General features: G+C 39.3%; 1 long non-coding RNA gene across 2 annotated transcripts; it reads right to left on the bottom strand.

The window, feature by feature from the left end:
• Window positions 1-2,066: 2,066 nt before the first annotated feature.
• LOC105881003 (uncharacterized) lies at window positions 2,067-11,101 on the bottom strand. 2 transcript variants are annotated; one of them, XR_012921463.1, is made up of 5 exons: window positions 10,852-11,101; window positions 7,568-7,711; window positions 5,646-6,455; window positions 3,978-4,076; window positions 2,067-3,071 (listed from the first exon to the last, which is right to left on the bottom strand). It is a non-coding gene; the product is annotated as an uncharacterized LOC105881003 (long non-coding RNA). The 2 variants fall into 2 exon arrangements; XR_012921464.1 differs by lacking the exon at window positions 3,978-4,076.
• Between the last annotated feature and the right edge of the window lie 1,223 nt (window positions 11,102-12,324).

Genomic DNA, 12,324 nt, shown 5'->3' with positions numbered 1-12,324 from the left:
CTTTTTTTTTTTTTACCTTGGGCCAGTACTACTGTATCTTGTATTTCCTTATACCTGTTCAGGGAACTGTTGAAGATCTTCTATTTTCCAATCCTATGAATAAAATAAATTACCATCTTTAATTCTGATTTTTTTTTTTTTTTTTTTTTTTGAGACAAGAGTCTTGCTCTGTCATCGCGGTAGTCTGCGGTGGCATCATCACAACTCACTGTAACCTCCAACTCCTGGGCTCAAGAGATCCTGCTACCACAGTCTCCCAAATAGCTGGGACTAAAGACACGGACAACTATGCTGGGCTAACTTTTTCTATTTTTTGTAGAGATGGTGGTCTTGTTCTTGCTCAGGATGGTCTTGAACTCTTGGCCTCAAGCAATACTCCCTCCTCAGCCTTATGGAATGCTAGGATTAGAGGCATGAGCCACCACGCCTGGCCTAATCCTATCATCTTAAAAATGTAAAAGTCATTGCAATACAAACAATAAGAAGATGTGAGTTATTTGCACTGAGTAATATGGAAAAAGTACCTCTAAATTTAGAGATTTAGCTGCCATCTTTAAAAAACAAAAACAAGGTGACAAGAGACAAAAAAAAAAAACAAAAAAAAAAACCCAAGAAAAAAATCAGCTTTAATTACTCTCCTCTGTAACTTTTAAGTCAAGTCTTGAAGTGAAAGCCTAAATCTTCTGTCTTTATTAGTCATCATTAATCACCACCTGGCTTTTCACTTTTCAAAACACTTCCCCAAAGTTGCTTCCATTAGTCAGTCATCAGTGACCTCCTATCTATAATTCTGTATTTCTCCCAAAATTGATACGGTTCACTCCCCACCAATCTATATTTCTACATTAATCCTAAAATTTAGATTTGTGTTCCAACTTTCTATGAGAAATATCCTTTAAAATGTCCCCTGAATTTGTCCCAAATTGAAGGCATCTAAAATTAAGCTCATTATTTCTGTTCAGTACTTGAGCCTGTGCTAGGATTTCTTTAACTCTTTAAGGGCACCGTCATTCACCCAGTTGCCCAAATGAGAAAGGTGCTTGTTTCTCAAATCCAGAGATCTCTAAATCTTGTCAACCTGTAAATCTCTGTAAAATCTCTTCCTTCCTTACCACCTCACAGCCATTGCCTTATTTTCAAGCCCTCTTCATTTCTCATCTAGACTTTTATAAGTCTCTTAATTTCCACCTGTCCTCACCCTCCCTTTCTGCTATCACAGTTAGCTCTCTAAAATGGCAATTTAATTGTTGTAAGCTAAGCCCCCCAAATCATAAACCTAGTATACCAAGCCGACTGCCCTCTGACTGAGCTCTGTGGTCAGCCTCATAGATCCCACCCCACCTGTGCCTCATGCTCCACCTCTTTCCCAGCATGCACTGTGCTGTGTCAAGCCCGGGTCTTCAGAAATGTTTTGACTCATGGACCCTTTCCCCAGAAGCTTTATTTTCCTGATAAATAATTCTCATTCTTCGTCAGAATTTGCTCAGATATGTCCTCCTTGAAGCTCCAAATATGTCCATTCCAGAAGCTCCAAGAAAGTTATGTTATACTCTTGGTGCTCCTATAGCAATTTGAGCATCTAGCAAGCCCTCATTCAACACTGGGAATTTTCTTGGTTGCTGCTTTTTTTGTGTTTATTTCTTGAGACAGGGTCTTTGCTCTGTCACATAGGCCAAAGTGCAGTGGGGTCATCATAGCTCACTGCAACCTCCAACTCCCAGCCTCAAGGGATCCTCCTGCCTCAGCCCCCAAGTGGCTGGGACTACAGGTTCATGCCACCACACCTGGCTAATTTCTTCTATTTTTTATAGAGACGAGGTCTTGCTCCATTGCTCAGTCTGGTCTCAAACTCCTGGCCTCAAGCGATCCTCCCACCTCAGCCTCTCAAAGTGCTGGGATTACAGGTGTGAGCCACTGCATGCAGCCTGTTGCTGTTTTTCAAGGGAAAGAAATCAAAACAAAATAAATTTCAGTGATTTTTTTTGTTTGTTTTAAAAAATAATAAAAGCTATATGCTAAATACTTTTCATTCAATAATGGGAAAAATTAGCAAAAATGAGCCTATATGTAGGTAAGTGAGTATAAAAATGAGTTTATTTCTGTGGAATAAAAAGCAAATAAACAGTGAAAGGTAAAAATAAATAAGAAGAAAAACAGAGTAGGCAAGAATTCGAGAAAGAAACTTACAATGAGAGAAAAAGATCAAGCCAAAGTTCTTTGACATTTTGTTTTTTACTTCCTTGAAATTATTCTTTTCTTAAGCAAATGTCTCCTTGTTCTCATCATTCAGGCGCACAAGGGGAGAGCAGTTCTGATGACATGAGCTGAGCCTGACTGTGGCTGTGCTAGATCCGTGTGTGGTCAGTAAGCCATGACAAACACACGCCTTAGCAGTGGGGTGACTGCATCCGTGCTCTTCTTACCCGATGAAACACCGGACGCGGGTGAAGAGATCCAACTGTGGTGGGGATCCCGTGGAGACCTTGGTATTAGGCCAATGTAGTTAAAGCAAAGTCCGAGTCCCTGTTTTCTGGTATTTCATCTCTCAGTAGAGCAGAGACAAGCTCAGATGTGAAAGCGGCCAGGAGCATGAAGGAAATAACATGTCTATGGAGAAGAAATCCATCGTGACTGTGAAGCCAAGACTGTCATGGGGCTGCTTCCTTCAGAAATTCCAATGACCATAGAAAGGATGTACCATGGAACGTATCCTTTCCTTTGTCACCCGAATATGCGGAACTGATCTGAATGCTGGAATGTTTTCTAATGTGTGGGGGTTCTCAGGTGAGCTGTTGCTGCTGGTGCCTACTCCTGTGCACACAGCCACGACGACAGCTGCCACCGCTGGGAGTGTGCACACCGGGGCAGGGACAGAGCACACATGCCCCTTAATGTCAGTAGTGTTTGGGGTATGTTCTTTCAAAATGGGATATCTCACGAAATTGCATGGGAATCCTCAGAATGTTGTTACAAAACATCCACGTAAATATTTAAATGTCATTGGAATAAATTTTCTTCGTTTGCTGCCATCAAAGACTCTACAGCCTTTTCCATTTTTTGTACTTCAATACCTGAAAGTAACACAACATCAAGTCAGAAGTCAGTTTAGTTAACACATGTGACAATGAAAGAAGCTACTTATTCTTCAGATTGAAATGTTTTAAGGTCGAGATGTTAATGATTTGTTTTACTTGTTTTTTAAAAAAGGCACATTTAACACCCAGATTCTCTCTTAGGGAAAATCTGAAAGATGAACACCTTCTATCTCACCCTCAACAGTTGTCATTCCAGAAAGAAAACAAGGGTATGTGAGAGCTAGCTATCCTCTCAGGGCAACAACAAAATCTCCATGAAGAACACTGAAGATGAAATTTCAGTGCTATAACAATAAAAACACAGACTTTCCAAAAAAGGAACCTATAAAGCAGTGGGTGAAAGCAATGAACGGTTCACATGATGATAAAAGCAGAGAAAATGACATTCAGTCATAACCCAGAGGGAGGCACAGAGCCTGAGGGAGTGTGATATTTACATGAATACTCATGCTAGGAAGCTGGTTGTGGTTCCGTACAGAAGGATAGTAAGTATTTGCTTCACCTATAAACTTCATTTCCAACAGTATTTTAAAACAGATTTCAAGATATAAAGGCCAAAGTAATAAGGGCCAAAGTAAGCTGAATGTGGTTTTTCTTCCAATTTGATATTTAAATACAAAAGCATGTTACTTGAATAATTAAAAACTGAAACATTTTAACATGAAACGTTATCCCAAAGTGAAACCATGGACTAACAAATTGAAACAGAGAAAAAAAATTTCAGCTAAAATTGCCTGCTTCTGAGGGGAAAAAAGTGCTATATAAGATAATTTTTAAAACAGTGATATGTCATTTAGCACTGATGTAACATTTTCAATTTAGATATATTCTATAGGAATTGAAAATTCAATGTCTGGGGGAAAGAGCTCACTAAGGACCTACCTGGATGTTGCACGAAATAATTGAGGCTCCATTAATCAGCCTGGATAAAATCTCTGCTGCAGCCAAGAAGATATGTCTGAAGGAGCTTCCAATGCAGATCTGAGACAAACAGTGGACTTCAAAACATTGAAAATGAAAAATGAAGTTCAAAACTATTTTTCAACTCTGGTAAACCTTTACAATAGTGGGTTTTCACAAGAGTATAAGTTATTCTCTCCTCTGACCCTATATCATCTGGATTATAAGGAAAACATGTTCTTATATCCACCACTCTGTGCCCTGTTGTAAAGGGCTGAATCAGACAAAATCCACAAAATGACTTTTTAACCCTTGTTTTGATTGTTTACCCTCTATTTTGCACACTTTGAAGAAATGGAGGGCTTATCGATGAAGCAACTTTACATCTTCAGTGAGAGAAATGTTTTAAAACACATGCAAGAACAGTCTAAGCAGTACTTTTAGTAAATATAACGGCTGATAGAAATACATCAAAACCTTACTTTTTTCTTTGAGCTTCTTATTTTAAAATTTTTCATCTACACAGGAAAACCCTATGAATTAGAAATTAGCATACGTTACAATAAGTAGTATTTTCAAAGTATTATTATTTAGTCTCTTTTTATCTAAAACAAAGGAACCCTAACCTCATAAAAACTGAACATTAAGCACTATTTGGTGACTTCAGGATTAGCAGTCTAATAAATAATGCTCTGTGTGAGGTTGGAAAGACATTGTGTTGTAATTAATTAGAAGACCTAAATTTGAGCTACTACCTCTGTCACATCATCTTTCTGAACCTTGATTTTTCTCGCATTAAAATTAGGCTTATGGAGTACAAGCACTTATTGCACCATATGTGATGAAAAGCCAGTTAATGTCACTTTGGCGGTTTTTTACATTTCCATCACAGTGTGATCCCTGGTCCTCCACTGGTGTGTCACGTCCAACTCCCCACTCAAGTTCAACAACACTGAAACAGTCTCTCTCCCGTTCAATGAGATGAGGGCACTGAGGATGCAGTCAGATGCTGTGCCAACAGCAGACTGCCAGGAGGTTTCTGAACGCTTGCTCTCAAGCCCTGTATTTACTTGGTGCTGCACTGATAACAAGCAGCCCCCAGACTGGTTCTGGTCGCCGGATCAGACTCTGGGTAGCGCTACTCTAATATATCGTCTAGCCCCCAAGTCCCATGGTTCCATTTTATTTTTAAAACCTAAATGCATGAACTGTTTAGGAATGTCCTTTAACATGTACAATTCTACCTATGCTAAACTATAGGAGAGGGGAATCCATTTCCCTTGAGTTTGATGAACTGGGTTTTCCAACAGATAGGAAAATGTGAGACCTACAGGTATATAAAGCCGTGGCATTCTAGAGCCAAGACAGACTTTGGAGGTAATCTGATTCAAGTCCCTCATTGGATAGACAATAATGTTACTAATTTTCACATAACAGATGAAAATGTACCAAAGATACACTAACTAGAAGGCTCTTTTGAATGAGTCATAAGTTGCTTTGTATCTCTTAGTGTCACAGTTGTCATTTGTAATCACAACGAAAGGCTAAATTTGACCGAATGTTGTCAGATGTTACATACACTATATTTCCAAATATAATTTTTTAAAAGCCACATTTCATTCAAGATATTTTCTGTCACGTATAACCTACCTTATTAGAAATTATAGTCCATATGATACTCAGAACCTCCTCAGGTATGAAGAAAAGTTTTGATAAATTCATTTATTTTTCTAAAAGCAGAATTAGTCTATTTTTTCCTTCTAAAAGTTGAGGGCTCAAACCTTGGTATGAAATTTTCAATAATTTTCTAAAAATACAAAGCCATTGGTCTCTTCTCCCAAAAGAACAGGAAAGGTTTCCAAATTCCTGATTTTGTCTCAATTTTAATTTTGAGGGAAACAATCTTGGGATGTAGTAGTGGTTCCTTTTAATTATTTTGATATTCCCTTGTGTTGCAGTTGGGACAAATACATTCTTGTGATGAGAATTTACAATTTAGTAATCTGACATGACCACCCAATAAAGTACAGAATTGTCCTTCTCCAGCTGCAGAAGAGGAAGTTAATGGATTCCCAGGCACAATGAAGAGTCGTGGAGAATTCCTTATGGTCCTGGGCCTAGCTGGCTTCTGTTACTCTTTCTTTGATGCTGAAATTACCCAGTGACTAACATCAGTTTCTTCTACAGATTTTAGAGGATTTTAAGGAGATAACAAATGTTAAACATATATTCTTAACCTCTATCAAGAATTTCAATCCCTTCTTTCATCTTGGAAACCAATTTTTCATGTAGCCTTTTTACTTCAGCCTCCTTTTCTGTCAGTTGTTCTTTTAAAGATGCCAGTTCATCCTCCAAATTACAAATTCATTTTAAAATAGTAGATTTTGACTATAGGAGAATATTCAGAAAGCATCTTAGCTCTTTAAATCAGTAATCAGATTTTCCACATGAAGCAAGAATCTACAAGAATTTAAACACAAACATCAGAAATCAGAGGCAATGAGAACAAAGCCAGACTATGTATTTATTTATTTTGAGATAGAGTCTCGCTTTATTGCCCAGCCTAGAGTGAATACCATGGCGTCAGCCTTGCTCACAGCAACCTCAAATTCCTGGGCTCAAGCAATCCTGCTGCCTCAGCCTCCCAAGTAGTTGGGACTACAGCCATGCACCACCATGCCCGGCTAATTTTTTCTATATATATATTAGTTGGCCAATTAATTTCTTTCTACTTATAGTAGAGACAGGGTCTCGCTCTTGCTCAGGCTGGTTTCGAACTCCTGACCTCGAGCAATCCGCCCGACTCAGCCCTCTAGAATGCTAGGAGTACAGGCGTGAGCCACTGCGCCTGGCTGGAAGCAAGACTATTAATAGAAAACCAATTAATAATAGTTACGGTATAATTATTTCAAATTTCTTTGTGATCAAATTAAAAATAAATCTCTTACACTGTAATTAGGGCCAAGAGAGCCCTAAAGTTTAAATCATATGTTAAATACTAAAAAAAAAAAAAAAAAAAACCAAGTTAAATCAAGGAAGATAATAAAATTAGGTAGTGTCATAAAAGCAAAATAAAATGCAAATTGGAAAAACCTTGCTTGACATTTACGCAGTGTATCAAGATGGCACCTATGCTTCTTGGACAAGCAGAAAGTTCATTTAGTGAGTATGGTAGCAAGTCATGAAAAACTATCCAAATCTCAGAACTAACTAATTCATCTTTATCACTAAAATAAAAGAACAGAGTCTCCTACAACAATGAGAAAAAATAAATTCAGAAAACATATTTTTAAGTCCTCTTTTTATTTTTTAACTATGCAATTGTGAAAGATTCTAAGTCCATTAATCTATTTATTAATGTTTTAAATTCAGTTTCATTTTAGTAAAGAATTAGCTTTAGCAAATTTAACTTTTGTTGACTGTATTTAACATAGAAAATAATAGGGCTATGCAATGCTAATAAATATACCTTTATATTTTACATCCCATTTTACTTTCAAAGCTTTTAAAGATATTTATTACATATAACAGTACATGAAAACATAGCTCATAGAAAATCCAGGTTGACTTACTGTAGGAATAGACACCAATATAAGAAATTTTCAGTAGCACTAGCAATAAGTGCTACCCTGTTTTCACAGTCCTGCTTCTATGCAGTAATTTCTATCACTTCCATGATATAGTAAACTGCTGGACATTTACCTTCAAGAAAGTCCCTATGGAAGAAAGCAGTCTCTGCTGTTGATATGCAAGAGAATTCTTTTACAGGTGAGCTTCTACAATTATTTTACCATGCTTGGGTCTCAGATAATCCATTCCACTGACCTTTCTAACAGTGGACCAAATAAATTAGGAAGACCTGCTCTCATTGTGGACGGCAACCATCCAATAAGCTGGGGGCCCAGACAGAAAAAAAAAGCAGAGGAAAGAATTCAATCTCTCTTTCTCACTCTTCTCCTGCCCTTGGATACCAGAACTCCAGGTTTCCAGACTTTGATTCCAGGACTTGCACTAGCAACTCACCCCCCACCCCCACTGGGCTCTCAGGCCTTCCACCTTGGACTGAGGGTTACACCATCACCTTTCTTATTTCTGAAAGCTTGAAATGAACCATGCTATCAGCATCTCTGGGCCTCTAGCTTGTTGAGGGACTTCTCAGCTTCCATAATCATGTGAGCTGATTCTCCTAATAAATACCCTCTGACATATCTATTAGGTTATTAAGTATGAAATATCCAACTTCCTTAAGTACTAAGTTTGACAGCTGATACATCTGACATTCATTTTGAAACTTCTTATTTTATTTTTACTGTGAAGGTACATCTACTTTTATTATGAAGGTACATCCTCATTCTTTCAAATGCATGGTTTGGCTTGTGATTATTTTCAACTATTTTTAAAAGCAATTTCTGTGAAACCATGGATAAGTCAAAAGTTTGTGTCATTTTCAAGTACGAGTTACATCATGGAACCAATGCAGTGCAGACAGTTCAAAATATCAATGAAGTTTTTGCAAAGAATGTGGCTAACAAAATCACAGTACATTGATGGCTTGAGAAGTTCTGTTCTGGTGATTTTAAACTTGAAAATGAGCCACGTGGGAAACCTGAGACCAAGGTGGATAATGATGAGCTGAAAGCTGTAGAGGAAGCGAATCCATCTCAACCTACATGTGAATTAGCAGCAAGGTTTGATGCTCCTATTCCAACAACATGAGACCATTTGAAACAAATCTGCAAGGTAAAGAATCTGGCTGGATAGATGAATACAGTATGAATTAAGCATCAGAAGAGAAATCCCCAAGCTTGCCTTTCTTTGCTGTCACGACATAAAGGCAAACCATTTCTACACTATATTATAATGTGTGATGAAAAATGGGTTCTTTCTGACAATCACAAGCCTTTGGCATAATGGCTGGATAAAGATGAAGTGCTAAGAAACAGTCCAAAACTGAATATTCATCAAAAAAAGCTAATGGTGGCTGTTTGGTGGTCTAGCACTGGTATTATCCACTACAGTTTCATGAAACCTGGTAAGTTAATTACAACAGATGTCTATTGCAACCAACTGGATGAAATGATGAGGATGCTTGCAATCAAGCTGCTGAGATTGAGCAATAGAGTTTGGCCAATCCTCTTGCAAGACAATGCTCAACCACATGTTGCACAAACAACGCCGCTCAAACTACAGAAGCTGGACTTGGAAACTCTCTGTCATCCACCATATTCACCAGACCTTGCAAGTCACCAACTGACTACCAGTTCTTCCAGGGTTTAGACCACTTCTTGCAAGGAAAAATATTAAATTCTCAACAAGCTGTGAAAAATGCCTTTCACAATTTCATTGCCACTGGCTCGCCAGGCTTGTTACTGGCATAAACAAGCTACCATTAAGATGGCAATACTGTGTGGATAGGTTAGGTGCATACTTTGATCAGCTGTACTGCTTCTTGTGAGATATAATAAACTTTTGATTTATTACATTATAGCACTTCCATGCCCTGTTCAAAGCCTTCCAATGTGATCCCAAACTCTGAATAAATCCAAGTAAAAAATCCAAATGGAATGCCTACAAGCCCTTATCAGATCGAGCCATGACTTAACTCTATGACATCTTATACTATGACTTTCTCCTTTGCTCAGCTCTAGCAATGTTGGCTTTCTTTCTGTTCCGTTATCACACCCCTAAGCTTTTTCTCACTTTGGGGCATTTGCACTTGCAGTTCCCTATGACAACAATGCTCTTCCCACAGATCTTTGCAGGGCTCTGGGCTCTGCTCAAATGTCACTTTCTCAGGTCTTTCCTGACTACCTTATCTTATACTACCCTATAGCCACTACACCCCCAATCCATCATTCTCAATACTCTGCTTTATTTTTCTTCAAAGCACGAAACACTACCTGACATTTTATTTAGTTATTTACTTGTTTATACTGTGACTTCCCAAAAAGAATGGAAACTTCATAAGGTAAGAGACCTTGCTGTATATCCCCAGTGTGTAGAACACTGCCTAGCATATAGTGAGAGTTAAGTATTTGTAGAATGAAAGACTGAATGAAAATTTAAAATTAGAAAAACGTTAAAAGACTATGAAGAGTCACTATGAAGCATTAAGAAATTTATTATCTATCTTAAAGCAATGGGAAACTATTTGGAGATTTTGAACAAGGGAGTAGCAAGACAAGATTTAAATTTTAAAAACCTCATTCTGGCGGTTGTGAGAATTTAATTCAGGGGAGCAAGAGGGGAAACAGGAAACTATTGCAGAAATGAGAGATGATGACCTAGACTGGGCTGCTGATAGTATGAACAGAATAAATTAGAGATACTATAGGAAGCAGCACACATAGGACCTGCTGGTATACTGGAGGTGCCCACCCCTTGGCTGAGCCTTTCTAGACTCTTGCCATCCTCTCCTCAATGCTCTTCACACTCCTCATACAGCGCCTTTCACTCCACATAGTACTTCATGATTAATAAATCTGCCTTTTCCAGTAGACTTCTCTGGGGCAAGCACACTATGAAGCATCCCTATAATCTCTGTTACATGAAGGTCACCCCATTTGCTGGCTTGGAATTCAGAGCTGCAGTTTGCTCTGGCACAGCCATATGCCTCTCTTAATGAGGAAAATCCACGGTTCAACGCTGCCGGATAAACATTACTGAGCACCAGCCACTGGCGAGAGAACTCCGGAAGGAGCAGGTCTCCGAGGAGGAGGGAGGATGCAAGCTTTCTGAGCAAGCGTCCAGAGGGCCCAGAGCAGAAACCAAAGACTGGGAGCAAGAGGACAAGGGGACGCGGGCGCAGAGGACAGAGCGACATCCGCAGCTTTCCTACTGGCGGGCTAGCGACAACCTGCGAGGATGTACTGGACTCCCCAGCGCGGCGCTGGCTCAGCCACCGCCGCAGCCACCGTGGGGCCGGTCTTCCCCCTCGAACTTCCCCCACAGCCCGGACACAACGAGGCAGACATTCACGCGGGCTAGGTCTCGGAGCATGAGTGGCTGGGGACACGGCGGCAGAGAATGCATGCCGTGTCCTGGTCCCAGGCTACAGAGACGACCCAACCACAAGAGAGGCGGCCGCCATGGTTGCGCGGACGGAGAGACGTAGGGGACAAACGCCTTCGCCGTCAAGGGGGCGGGTCTGGGGCGTGAGGGGCGGGCTCACCGGTTCTTGCCCCGCCCCTAGGATGGAGAAACAGGAACCACGTGGGTATGCGAACTCGACGCGGGAATCAGATGTCCATGAAGCCAACCCCCAAATAGGAAAAAAAATTAACGAAAAGGAAAACAAAAAGATCGTTGAAAAAGCGAATCAATCAGTTCCAAGACAATTGCAAATAAGGACTTTAAGGAATGGGGGAACTGTGGCTCACAAAGGTCTGCGTCCTACCTCACATGACCCAGGAGTTTTGTCATCTACCCCAGGGCCCTGATTCTTTGCCATTGCTACTTTTCTACATTTATTTCGATTAAAGAAATCTTAAACTAGTGCAAGTGATATATGGCAAGAATAGAGAAGCAGTATCCTGTAGTAGTTAAAAGGATGGCCCCGTGAGGCTGACTGCTAGAGTTTGAAACTTGACTTTGCCAATTCTAGGATGTATGATCTTTTTTTAAAATTAATTTAAATAATTTTACTTTTTTAATTTTCTTACTTGCTGTTTCCAGTAATTATTTCTTCGCTACCATAGGATGTATGATCTTAAGCAAGTTAATACAGATAAATCTCTGGGTACAATACTGGCATATAGTGAATATTGTGTGAGTGTAGCTTATAATTTATCAATGATTTGGTTAGTGTGTTCATAGGTCAGGTTAGAATAACAAAATAACTCTTCAGGACCTAGAAAATAATGTTCATACTTTAATGAGCGCTCTTACTTTCTACCCTAGGATGGATTAACATACAATTGTTAATAAAACTATCCCCTATTTTTTAAATCAGAGTACAAAATTATAATAACAAGAACCACTGGAAATAAACACAACTGACTCTTAGTAAGTATATAACTAGTAGAGCAGAGGTCTATGGATGTTCCAGAGTATCCTAGTTGTGTGTATTTAGTGTGCCATAGGCATCAACTGGTAAGCAGAACCATAAATGGCATGAGATGGACAATTATTTGTACTAATCACCATCCTTATCTTTGCTAGCCTCTTCTCATCCCATTATTGCCCCAAAGCAAAAGCATGGTGTATTAGTTTCCTAGGGCTGCTGTAACAAGTCCCACAGAATGGGTGACTTAAAACAACAGAAATTTATTCTCTCTTAGTTCTGGAGTCTAGAAGTCTGAAATCCAGGTGACTGCAGGGTTGGTTCCTT

Source organism: Microcebus murinus, chromosome 10 (genome assembly GCF_040939455.1).
Source record: "Microcebus murinus isolate Inina chromosome 10, M.murinus_Inina_mat1.0, whole genome shotgun sequence".
Lineage (NCBI taxonomy): Eukaryota > Metazoa > Chordata > Mammalia > Primates > Cheirogaleidae > Microcebus > Microcebus murinus.
The sequence above is the reverse complement of the archived record's forward strand: the minus strand, read 5'-3'. Positions and strand labels throughout refer to the sequence as shown.